At 43.3% G+C, this 12,171-nt stretch overlaps 1 protein-coding gene across 2 annotated transcripts in view; it reads right to left on the bottom strand.

Moving 5' to 3' along the window:
* Positions 1–11,442, bottom strand: part of elk3 (ETS transcription factor ELK3) — a 95,817-nt gene extending 84,375 nt beyond the window's left edge. The window contains exon 1 of one of the 2 annotated variants that reach the window (XM_060843286.1): positions 11,067–11,442. The gene's annotated coding sequence lies outside the window, so the exon portion shown is untranslated. The remainder of the gene's footprint in view (positions 1–11,066) is intronic. The other variant, XM_060843285.1, reaches the window with a different exon arrangement.
* Between the last annotated feature and the right edge of the window lie 729 nt (positions 11,443–12,171).

Genomic DNA, 12,171 nt, shown 5'->3' with positions numbered 1-12,171 from the left:
GTAATTTCTTTCACCAGTTTTACTTCGATAGAGGTTACCGAGAGAGATATAAAAGAGGCCTCTGATTCTCTATCACACAAAACATATCATTTTTAAGCCAACCTGTAACAGCACAATTCTAGGATAGGGACATTACAAGAGTGTTACTCACACGTTCAAGATTGTTATGCCAAGTCAAAGTGCTCCCATTGCCCTATACACTTTCATACAATCAGGAAGTCTACAAAAAACCATTTCCTCTTAAAGTCTTGCCAAGCAACAGTATAAGAAAAAGCTTCAAAAGTACTTTACCCTCATGTGAACTGATTATTTTCAAGAGTCTGTAGCATCAGTAACTGCTCACTTTTTCTGTTTCTTTATAATTATGTATGTCTATTGGTAAATATATATATTATTTCAGGTTTAAATATACAGTGTGAGATCTGCTATCTTCAAGGATCGACCAGACTGCAGTGGGCACTTCCCCTGTTTTCTGATCCATTAAGTTTTAATTCAAGAATAACTGTTAATCTTATAGCAAACTCCCACCTCCAGCCAGTGTAAAGGCACAAAGGTTCGGTCACAGAAGTGAATCCACGTTTGCAGTGAGCAGAATTCTAAAGACTGGCGAGAATATTGGATCTGTCCCTGCTGGACATTTCATAGTTTGGATCTCAGTCACTTTGAATATTTTCAGAGGAGAAGTCCTGCTCTTGAAATATTTGTTTAGCATTTTTTGAAATATTTATTTAGCGTGGCTGTATGTGCTGGCAGAGCTTCCTCCTGCCACAAGAGGGCAGAGTAAAACACTGGTATTACTGGCTATGATATGATACCCAAACCCCAGAGGCACAATGTAGCCAGTATCCAAAAACAACAACCACAACATACATTTATACAGCACCAATGACACTTTAGCTATATACTAAAGTGCTTCACAGGAGGGTTGTCAAATAAAAGTCAACACCACCAGTAAGTCACAAATATAACAGTTCTGGTCCCACAATATAACTGTACAGTATATTATGTTGTGCAAATCTTCCTTCCTTCTGTACAATGTTTTAGGTATCTGTGTTTCCTCTTAACCCTCTTTCATTATGAGATGAATGAAGTGATAGATTCCTAAAGTCTCCAAGAGCAGAACAGGGGCAAGGGGGGTAATAGTAAATGAAGTTTAGACAAGGGTGTGAACAGCTGATCATTTCTGAGAGACTCTGCTACAATGAACTGGATTAGTCTGTGGATTCTGGACAATTTCTTTTTGACTAAACTGCACAGTTTGCTAACAGGTGTGAGACTTTGCTCCATATAATCACAAGGTTATAGTTATAACATTTAAAAAGTGCATAGTGCATCCTACAGGAAATGCTAAAAAGAACAAACAGGACATGCTGGAAATCTGAAATGTGCAAAATCAAATTATCCGCTGCACCTGATGTGGCCTCCTCTACATTGGGGAGACGGGCCGCTTACTTGCGGAACGCTTCAGAGAACACCTCAGGGACGCCCGGACCAACCAACCCAACCACCCCGTGGCTCAACACTTTAACTCTCCCTCACACTCCACCGAGGACATGCAGGTCCTTGGACTCCTCCACCGGCAAAACATAACAACACGACGGTTGGAGGAAGAACGCCTCATCTTCCGCCTGGGAACCCTCCAACCACAAGGGATGAACTCGGATTTCTCCAGTTTCCTCATTTCCCCTCCCCCCACCTTGTCTCAGTCGGTTCCCTCAACTCAGCACCGCCCTCCTAACCTGCAATCTTCTTCCTAACCTCTCCGCCCCCACCCCACTCCGGCCTATCACCCTCACCTTGACCTCCTTCCACCTATCACATCTCCATCACCCCTCCCCCAAGTCCCTCCTCCCTACCTTTTATCTTAACCTGCCTGCCACCCTCTCCTCATTCCTGATGAAGGGCTTATGCTCGAAACGTTGAATTTCCTGTTCCTTGGATGCTGCCTGACCTGCTGTGCTTTAACCAGCAACGCATTTTCAACTGTGATCTCCAGCATCTGCAGACCTCATTTTTTACCCCAAAATCAAATTAATGTTTTACCCAGAGATCCCTCAAATCCATACTTCCAATATTTCCACTTTTACGATCATTAGTAGAGTGTGCTTACCATTGCTGAATTATCAACATGTTGTCAATAATGCCTCATCCAATATTATTAATTAACCTTCTCTCATGTTACACATAGGAAGACCAGCCCAATCTCAGCACTCAGTAGGACTGCAGCAGCACCATTTCCAGGAAAATGTAATCACAATGTGACATAGGAAATTTCCTTCATATATGTAACACAAGTATTTATAATCAGAAAAGTTGATAGAAATGCATACAGACTTAAGATTTACAATATTCCAGAGAGATATGGATATGTGCCACCAATACTTGTAAATTTGGCTAAACCACTGAATACATTTGGACTGAATTATTCAATTATATTTTTATGCTGCCCTAATTACATTTGTAATTTAGGGTTTTTTTAAAAATGGAAAGGATTAATAAAATAATTTTTGACAACTAAATGTTCTTCTAAGGAAAAAAATCATTGTGATCCACAATTGTTTACGAATTTTTGATTTCTTTGCATGTTTTTGTCACTCACAGGATTTAGGTAGTAGCTTCCTGAAGGCACTTCCTGCAGATTGTAGCATGCTCAATAACTCAATAAACTGTGAAAGTGTCTAACTGTGGACTTCCTCTCATTATACTTCACAACATCGCAGAGGAAAGTGACAGACAATAATTTTGTGAAAAGTAAATTGCAGTATTTCATGTTTTTACAATTTCCATGATCAAATCCTTCAATAACACTCATGCTATTTCTTGTTCAGATTAGTTAATTTGCATTTCAGCAGTTTGGAATGACTCTATCAGAGCAATACTGACATTTTTCAAACCCCCTTGCACTGAACCGGAATCGTGCTCTTCCTCTGCAAATGCAGCAGAGACTGCCACACCAGAGTGGGGCTCCTGAGCCTCACTGGGTGATGTTTAACACAGAGTTAACTAGTATGGGCTAAATCATCATTTAACAACACTAATGGCTGCAAAAACAGAGCCAAACCTAATTACACTCTAAATCCCAGTTGCACAAGAACATTTTTTTAAAAATCATTTGTGGGTATTGCTGGCTAGATTAGCATTTATTGATCATCCCTTGTTGCCCTTGAAAAAATGGTGGTGAGCTGTCTTCTTGGACCGCTGCAGTCCATGTGCTGCAGGTTGACCTATAGTACCCTTGGGGAGGGAGTTCTAGTGACAGTTTCAGAACAGTGACATATTTTTAAGTCAAGATGGTAAGTGGCTTAGAGGGGAACTTTCAAGTAACATTTCTATATATCTGCTTCCCTCGTCTTGTAGATGGAAGTGATTATGGATTTGTAAGGTGCTGTCGAAGGAGCTTTGGTAAATTTCTGCAGTGCATCTTGGAGATAGTATACACTGATACTACTCAGTGTTGGTGGTGGAGGGAGTGGTTGTTTGTGTTGTGGTGCCAATCAAATAGGCTGCTTTGTCCTAGAATAGTGTCAAACATCTTGAGTGTTGTTGGTGCTGCACCCATCTAGACAAGTGCAGAGTATTCCATCACAGTCCTGAACTTGTGTCTTGTAGATGGTGGACAGGTTTTGGCAAGTCAGGAGGTGAGTTACTTGTTGCAGGAGCAAGTCCAGTTGAGTTCATGGTCAATGGTAACCCCCAAAATGTCACTGGTGGGGGAATTCAGTGATAGTAACCTTGAAGTGACAGTGGGCAATGGTTGACTGTCTGGCATGAATGCCATTTGCTACTTGTCAGCCCAAACCTGGATATTGTTCCAGATCTTGCTGAATGGACTACTTCAGTATCTGAGGAGTTGTGAATGGTGTAAACATTGTTCAGTCATTAGCTAACACCACCACTTCGGACCTTATGATGGAGGGAAGGTCATTGATAAAGCAGCTTAAGATTGGTGAGCCTCGTTCACTACCCTGAGGAACTCCTGCAATGATATCCTGCAGCTGAGATGACAGACCGCCAACAACAATAAACATCTTCCTACCAGGTATGACTCCAACCAGTGGAGAGCTTTCTCCCAACTCCCATTGACTCCAGTTTTGCTGGGGCTCCTTAATACTAGACTCGGTCAAATAGGATGTTGATGTCAAGGGCTGTCACTATCTGGAATTCAGCTATTTTGGCCATATTTGAACCAAGGCTGTAATGAGGTCAGTGTGGCCTTGGCGGAACCCAAACTAGGCATCACTAAACAGGTTACTGAGCACTGTGATGGTCTTCCCTGAGTAAGCGCAGTATTTATTATGTAAATTTATTTTAATAGTGTCCCAGCATTATTTTCTCTCTCAAAAACATGGTCTTGTCATTATCCCATTGCAACTTATGTGGTCTTGCCAAGCAGAAAGTAAGAGTTTGCTTTTGCAGGGTTCCCCCATGGGCATGTTGAATTGGGAGCCCAGATTCTCTGGGAGCTCATGACTGCACGGACACAACAGGAAAGGTCAATGTGGAGAGACCAGCTGTTTGGTAAAATTGTGCGTGACACAGACAGCTGAGCCTGCCCAAGGTGAGCAGCACTGCAGGGACTGGAGGCTGAACAAGTGGGACGAGATCCACTCTGGAGTAAAGACTGCAACCCTTCTGAATTGCTCTACATCAATTTATGTTTCCCACATTACACTGACTACACCTCAAATATACTTCATTTGCTTGGTGACGCTTTGGAATATCATGAGGACAAGAATGGTACATTATAAATGCAAAATCTCTCTTTCTTTCCAACTTAAATGTTCCAGTAACTTAATACTGCTCAGTTTCAGTATGCAATTAACATTTGTTGCTCATCATGAAAACACATCTCCTGTCACACCGCAGAATCCTATTAGTATTTAATAAATACTCTCCAATTCCTTGGTAAAGATCAGAGAACAGCCTATGGAAATGACAATGAGCTACTGAGAAAGGTACCAAATCGCTCATGTTGTGATGATAAGATTAAAAGATTAAGAAGGTAGCAAAAATTAGAGTGAGATCAAGCTAGCCAGAATTATAAAAACATAGAGTTTCTATAGATATTTAAAGAAAGAAGAGTTAACAAAGTAAGCATCGGTCCTACAGGTGAATGGCTGAATTGATAAATCTTCACTGTAAAGGATTAAACCAAATAGCTTTAAATCAGGAAATGGAAGGGAGAAAGGAAGTCAGGAAAATTACCAGGGAAGCAGCACTAAGTAATTATTGGAGCTAGTGGACGACAATTCCCGGATCCTGGTGGACTTCAACTCAGGGTCTTACAAGAGATGGAAACTGACATTGTTGTTATGTTGGTTTTAATTTTGCGAATATCCCTCAATTCAGGGAAGGTTCCTTTGGATTGGAACATAGCAAATGTGTTCAAAAAGTGAGAAAGGGCAGAAAAAGCAGAAAACTACAGGCCAGTTAGCTTCTGTCATAGGGAAGATGCCAGAAGTTGTTATTAAAAGTATTCAGAAAGGGCACTTAGAAAAGTTCAAGGAATCTAGGCAGAGTCAACATGATTTGGTGAAAGAAAATATCATGTTTAAACAATGTATTGAACTTCTTCGAGGAAGCAAAATATGCTATGGATGAATGGAAACTGTGGATGAATTGTACTTGGATTTCCAGAAAACATTTGATAAAATGCTATGTCAAAGATTATTGCAGAAAATAAAAGCTCATGGTGCTGGGAGTAAGATATTGACATGGTAGAAGATTAGCTGGCTAACAGAAAGCAGAGAATAGGAATAAATGGGTATTTTTTTGATTTGACAAGGTATAATGATAGGCACAAGTTGGGGTAGCAATTTACAGTTTATATAAAAACCCTGGATGAGGGGACTGAAGGTACAACCACTAAAATTTGCTGATGACACAAAGTTAGACAGAAACGTAAGCTGTGAAGATAATATAATGAGGCTACAAATTGACAAATTTGTAATGGACAAAATTTTGGAAAATGAAGAACAATGCTGGCAAATGTGAAAGTCTCCACTTTGGCAGGATGGGGGAGAAATTACAGTATCTAAGCACTGAGGGATTACAGACCTGTGAGATGCAGAGGGAGTTCGGTGTCCTACTGCATAAACCACAAAAGGTCCAGCATGTAACTTAAAAAGCTAAAAAAATGTTGTTGTTTATTCAAAAAGGGTTTGAATACAAAAGTAGGGAGGTTATGCATCTGTTATACAAGACAGTGATAGACCACAACTGGGGTATTGTGCATAGTATGGGTTCCTGACTTAATGATGGACATAAATGGTCTCACAGGAAAGTGGAGTTGAGGATTATCAAATCAGCCACAATTTCATTGAATGGTGGATGAGATTCAATGGGCCGAATGGCCTATTTCTACTCCCACATGTTATGACAAACGCATTGGAAACAGTTCAGAGGTTCACAATGGATGGACACTGGGTTAAGTAGAGTAACAGATGATTTGTTGGTAGGTGGGGAAAAGGGAGTTTTCTTCTGTGGGAGAATCTAGAGCTAGGACTACAGTTTCAAAGTAAGATGCTTCTCACTGAAACAGAAATAAGTTTTGCCTTAGAATCACAGAATTCTCATAGAACAGGCCATTCAGCCCAACAAGTCCATATCAAACCTCTGAAGAGTTCCCACCTAGTCCCATTCCCCTACCCTATTACTCTACATTTCCCATACCTAATGCACCTAACTTACACATCCTTGAACACAATGGGCAATTTAGCATGGCCAATTCATCTAACCTGCACATCTCTGGACTGTGGGAGGAAACCGGAGCACCCAGACAAAATCCACACAGACACGGGGAGAACATGTAAACTCCACACAGACCGTTGCCCTAGGCTGGTATCAAACCCAGTCCTTGTCACTGTGAGGCAGCAGTGCTAACCACTGAGCAACCGTGCCACTCTAGGTTTTGTTTTCTCATAAAATTCATGAGACCTTAAAAATGTTCGAATACGTGGTCTTCATTATCTTTTGAGGGGATTTACAAGACTGAGGTGAATAGATTCTTAATAAGCAAGAGGTTGAAAGGTTATGAAGCGTAGACAGAAAAGCCAAGATGAGGTTACAATCAGATCAATTATATTATTGAATGGTAGAACAGGCTTGAGGGGCTGAGTGGTCGACTTCTATTCCTAACCCATAAGTTTCTACATGTTAGATGAAGCTGACATTGGGTTGGCATTGGGACACTTGCTTTTTCTGGTGTACATTGATGATCTTGACCTCAGTTTGCAGGGGACAAGAGTTCAAAGCTGACACAAAACTTGGAAGAATTGTAAACTGTGAGTTTACAATTGTAAATTGTAAAGTGTGGAAATCTAACAGGATATTGACAAGTTGGTGGAGTTGGGGGGATAGATGACAGATGAAGGTCAAAACAAAGAAATCTGAGATGATGCACTTTGGTCAGCAGAAAATGTAAAGACAGTACAAACTGGGGGTACAGTTCTAAAGGAGGCATAGGAACCTGCATGTTGGCATGCTGCCTCATAGCTCCATGGACCCATGATCAATTCCAGCCTTAGGTGATTGTCTGGGTGGAGTTTTCACATTCTCCCCGTGTCTGCGTGAGTTTCCTACGGGTGCTCCAGTTTCATCCCACAGTCCAAGTATGTGCACGTTAGGTGGATTGGCCATGCTAAATTGTCCATAGTGTTCAGGGATGTACAGGTGAGGTGGATTAGCAGCGTTTTGGATTGGGTGGGATTTGGTGGGATGCTCTTCGGAGAGTTGGTGCAGAATGATGGGTAGTGCAGTGATTTTATGCATCTGTACGTGCAAAGATCACTGAAGGTGACAGACAGGTGGAGAGCGCAGTTAATGAAGTATACAATGTCCTCAGCTTTATTAATAGGGGCTTAAAGTACAGTGGCAAGATGATGGTAAACTTGTACAGACACTTGTTATGACACATTTGAAGCAAGTGGGACTTGAACCCAGACTGATTCAAGAGGTAGGAACTCTACCATTGCACCACATGAACCCCTTCAGAATTAAAGGCTGGCATAAGACTGATCTTGCATAATGTGTCAGAATATGTATGAACAAGTTGATTAAGTGCAAATACAAGTCTCTGTTTTTCTGTCATGAGGTGTGGGCATCACTGGCTAGGCCAGTCTTTATTGCCCATCCCAAATTGCCCCTGAACGAAGAGCCTCACAGGACAGTTAAAAGTGAACTACATTGTTGTGGGTGTAGAATTAAATGTAATCAAGATTGCCACAGGATCAGTGCTAGGGCCTGATTAATGAATTAATTTATATGAATGACTTGGACAAAGGGGACCAAAGGTATGATTGCTAAGTTTATAAACATACAAAAAAGGAACAAGGAATTAGAGTAGGTCACTCGGCCCTTCAAGTCTGCCCTGCCAACCAATAAGATCACGGCTGATCTGATTTTAACCTCAACTCTATGTTCCTACACATCACCGATAATCTTTCATCCCCTTGGTCATCAAGAATCTATCTAATCTCGTCTTAAAAATATTTTCAAGATTCTGCATAATTGCCTTTTGAGGAAGGGAGTCCCAAAGACTAACAATCTTCTGAGAGAAAAAAAATCTTCATCTCTCTCTTAAATGGGCTTTGATAATGATGATATAAAGATATGTGAAAATGTAAGCTGTGAAGAGAACAGAAGGCGGGTATAAATTGACATAAGTAGTTTAAGTGAGTGGACAAAATTCTGGCAAATGAAGTATAATGTGAGAAAATATAAGAGTCTCCATTTTTTTTGATGTGAAGGGCACTGCTTGTCACTGGACCACTCGGGTGTTTTCCCTTGACTTGGGCTGGATCAGTGAGAGTGTGCGCACCTGTGCAGAGACTCTCCTCCTCGAAGGTGTCAGAGGAGAAGGGGACTATCCCTGGACTAGCTGCAAAAAGAAACAAAAAAGAGTCTCCATTTTGGCAGAAAGTACTATATTATCTAACTAGTGAGAGATTGTAGACGTCTAAAATGTAGGGGGACCTGGAGGGTCAGAGAAAGTTTACTCAACTACTACTTGAAATGGGAAGGTCGCCTTATGTGAAAGGGCTGGACAAACAGGACTTGGATCTGCTGGCATTTAGGAAAGTGAAGTGACTTAATTGGACCTTAGAAGATTCTGAGGGGTCTTGGCAGAGTTGATGTGAAGAAGGTGGTTCATCTTATGGGAGAATTTGGAACTAGAGGTCACTGTTCAAAAATAAATGGTCACCATTTAGGATGAAGATTCGGTGAATTTTTTTCCACCACAGGGAGTCGTGAGTCTTTGGGACTCTCTTCGTGAAAAGATATAGAAGCAGAGACTTTGAAGATTTTTAAGGCAAAGGTGGACAGATCTTTCCTAAGCGAGGGGTAAGAGATGATCAAGGATAGACAGGACATAATTTGTGTATTTGATAGAATTGCTGGAATAGGCTGGACAGGCTGAATGGCTTCCTCCAAGTTTCAGGCCATACAAACCCAGTCTGGATCTGGTAGTTCTCAACCTTTCATAAATAATAAACTGAGACCTGGGGGAAGCCCAGCATCATTTATTTTCGTATACACACATTCTCCAATGACCATACAGAACAGTACAGTCTTGCAGAGCGGAAAGACTTTATTGAGATTTAGGTGTTATGTGTGCAGACATTGCTAAATCATGACTAAATCACTCTTTCTGCTGCAGCAAATGGAAAATTCAGGGAATGCCACTCATATCCTGCGCAGAGCGTTTCATTACATACAGACTCTAAACTTCATCAAACTCACCCACAAACCTCGTCTTCTCCCCCACCCCCATCTTACCCCAACTACTGCCCCTGGGCAGCAGACACGAGCTGGCAAGCAAAGAGTTAACCTCACTGCCCCTTGCAACTTGGAGACCAAGAGAGTCTTTGTTTCCACCAGTGACTCACTCCCAGTATGTTACTTGCTGCCAGTTTTAAACCGGAAGCTCAAAGCAATTAAGCCATTGCTGTTTCTAGACAGGCAAGGAGTACTGCAGAAAGCAGTCTCCCCTCACACTGTATCCACCCCTCATCCCGCAGACATCCCAGCCTGCAATTCCCCTCACCCTGAATCACCTTCAGCCCTACACCACGTCAACTCCACACACCCAGTAAACCCTGAAGCCACCCCTCATCCCACATTGATCCCAGCACACACATCCACCAGCTCTGCACCACCTCCACCTCACACCACCCCTTCAAACCTGCACAGCCCCTCAAACCCACTAACAGCCCCAACATATATACACTCTCACACACACTCTGGGAACCCCTTGCCCCCCCCACACACACACATCCTGAACCCCACACCCCCCAAACACTCACCCCCGAACACTACCACACACACACACCCGAATCCACCCACCACACACCCACCCCCAACCCCCCACTTTCACATCCCCAAATTACCACACATTCCCAAACACACCCCCACATAGCCCTACAGCCTCACGCACATGCCCCTTCAACCACATACACCTCTTCTCTCAAACACTCACATACCCCTTCAACCCCTTCCCACACACACCCTCAACACCCACCCACACACGTCCAACATCCACGTACCCCTTCAACCCCCTTCCACACCCACCCCTTCAACCCCCTTCCACATCCACCCCCTCAACCCCACACAGCCCCTCAACCCCACACACTCGTCCCCTCTCAAAAACCCACATACCCCTTCAACCCCCTCACACACACACACACACACACACACACCCTTGAAACCCCTCACACAACCCTCGACCCCACAAACACTTTAAACTTCACTCCCCCCACCCCCTCCCCAATATTCATCATTTCCCCGCATTCACACACTGCCCGTGTCTGACTCATGCCACAGACACTCCTCACACTGTCACTGGGGCTCCCCTTTACATTTGTAAGGCTCATTTGGGGAAAGTAAAGCTGTCCCTGTTCCGTCTCACTCTGCCTCTACTTCTCCAGGCCCAGGCGAAACTTTGAGAGAGAGTGAGCCACTCGCCCAGACAGTCAGCCTGCTCACCGCTGTAACTTTATTCAGGCCATCCGGCCCCTTGCTCCCCATTGTAACAGGCTTGACCGGGGTAACAGTCAGTGCTCACATACCCGACACTTGCAGCCCTTTGCTAATATCTGTGGATCCGTTGCCCCCTTCGATACGATCACCGATGCAAACTGCTCCTTTTTTCCATGCTCACACGGGTCTGAAATGTTCCGCTGCTGTAACTGGATCCTGCTGAGCAGGAAGCTGGATCAGTCAGACAAGAGCTCCGGATTACTTCCTTTCCGCATTATTCCCCAGGCTCTTTGCAGTCTGTGTAAACAAGTCTTTCCCCTTCTCCTCCTCTCTGCCCTGTGTCCACACTCAGCACTCCCACCTCCACTTGACGTCAGTACTTTTACCACTCAAGCCTAACATCACAAGGGAGGAGTTAAATGAGTTAAATACCAGCCTGATGTTCCTCTCTCACTACAGATTGACACAAGGGCCAGACAGTATAACGTGCTCTGTCTACACTGCTACCCCCCGTGTGAATACACACAGATTGAGAAGAGACTCCTGGTGCCTCTCAGCGGGCAGACGGCCTTCGCTGAATTCTACCAGGTTTCCTTTAACCCCTTGGGCACCTGGATCAGCCAACAATACCAGCTAAAACAGTCTCCAGGCGCACCCAGAATATGCATGGGTTCCCAATGTAGCAACACCTCAGTTTTAGATTTATAATAGTTAAAAATCCTTCCATGACCTCAGTCCTCTGTGTCTCTGTGACTTTCTCCATCCCTATAACCTTCTCGAACTCTTCACTGCTCCAATTCTGCTTCTTGGCCCCCTCCCCACTCCCCTCCTTTGGTCCCTCAATGGTGATTATGCCTTCAGACATCTCAGTCCTGGACACTCTGAGGTTGTCTCCTTCAACCTCCCCATGTATTCACCCTTCCACACCTGGAAACAGGCTCTAGGTGTCTTCCTATATTTCTAGATATGGCTGAGTATCAATTTTATCTGATAGTGTTACTGTCCAGTGACACCTTCATGGTTTAGGGTCAGGGTTAAAATCACACTGGAGGTCTAGGGATAGCTCTGTTGGAGAGGAGATGGTAAGTACTCCTTCATTATGGATGGCATGTGCTGGCAGAAAGTTTAAGGCTTTTTTCTCATTCACAGGATGAGGGTATCACTAGCTTAGTCAGCATTTATCATCCATTTCAA

This window comes from Hemiscyllium ocellatum, chromosome 23 (genome assembly GCF_020745735.1).
Source record: "Hemiscyllium ocellatum isolate sHemOce1 chromosome 23, sHemOce1.pat.X.cur, whole genome shotgun sequence".
In the NCBI taxonomy this organism is placed as follows: domain Eukaryota; kingdom Metazoa; phylum Chordata; class Chondrichthyes; order Orectolobiformes; family Hemiscylliidae; genus Hemiscyllium; species Hemiscyllium ocellatum.
The sequence above is the reverse complement of the archived record's forward strand: the minus strand, read 5'-3'. Positions and strand labels throughout refer to the sequence as shown.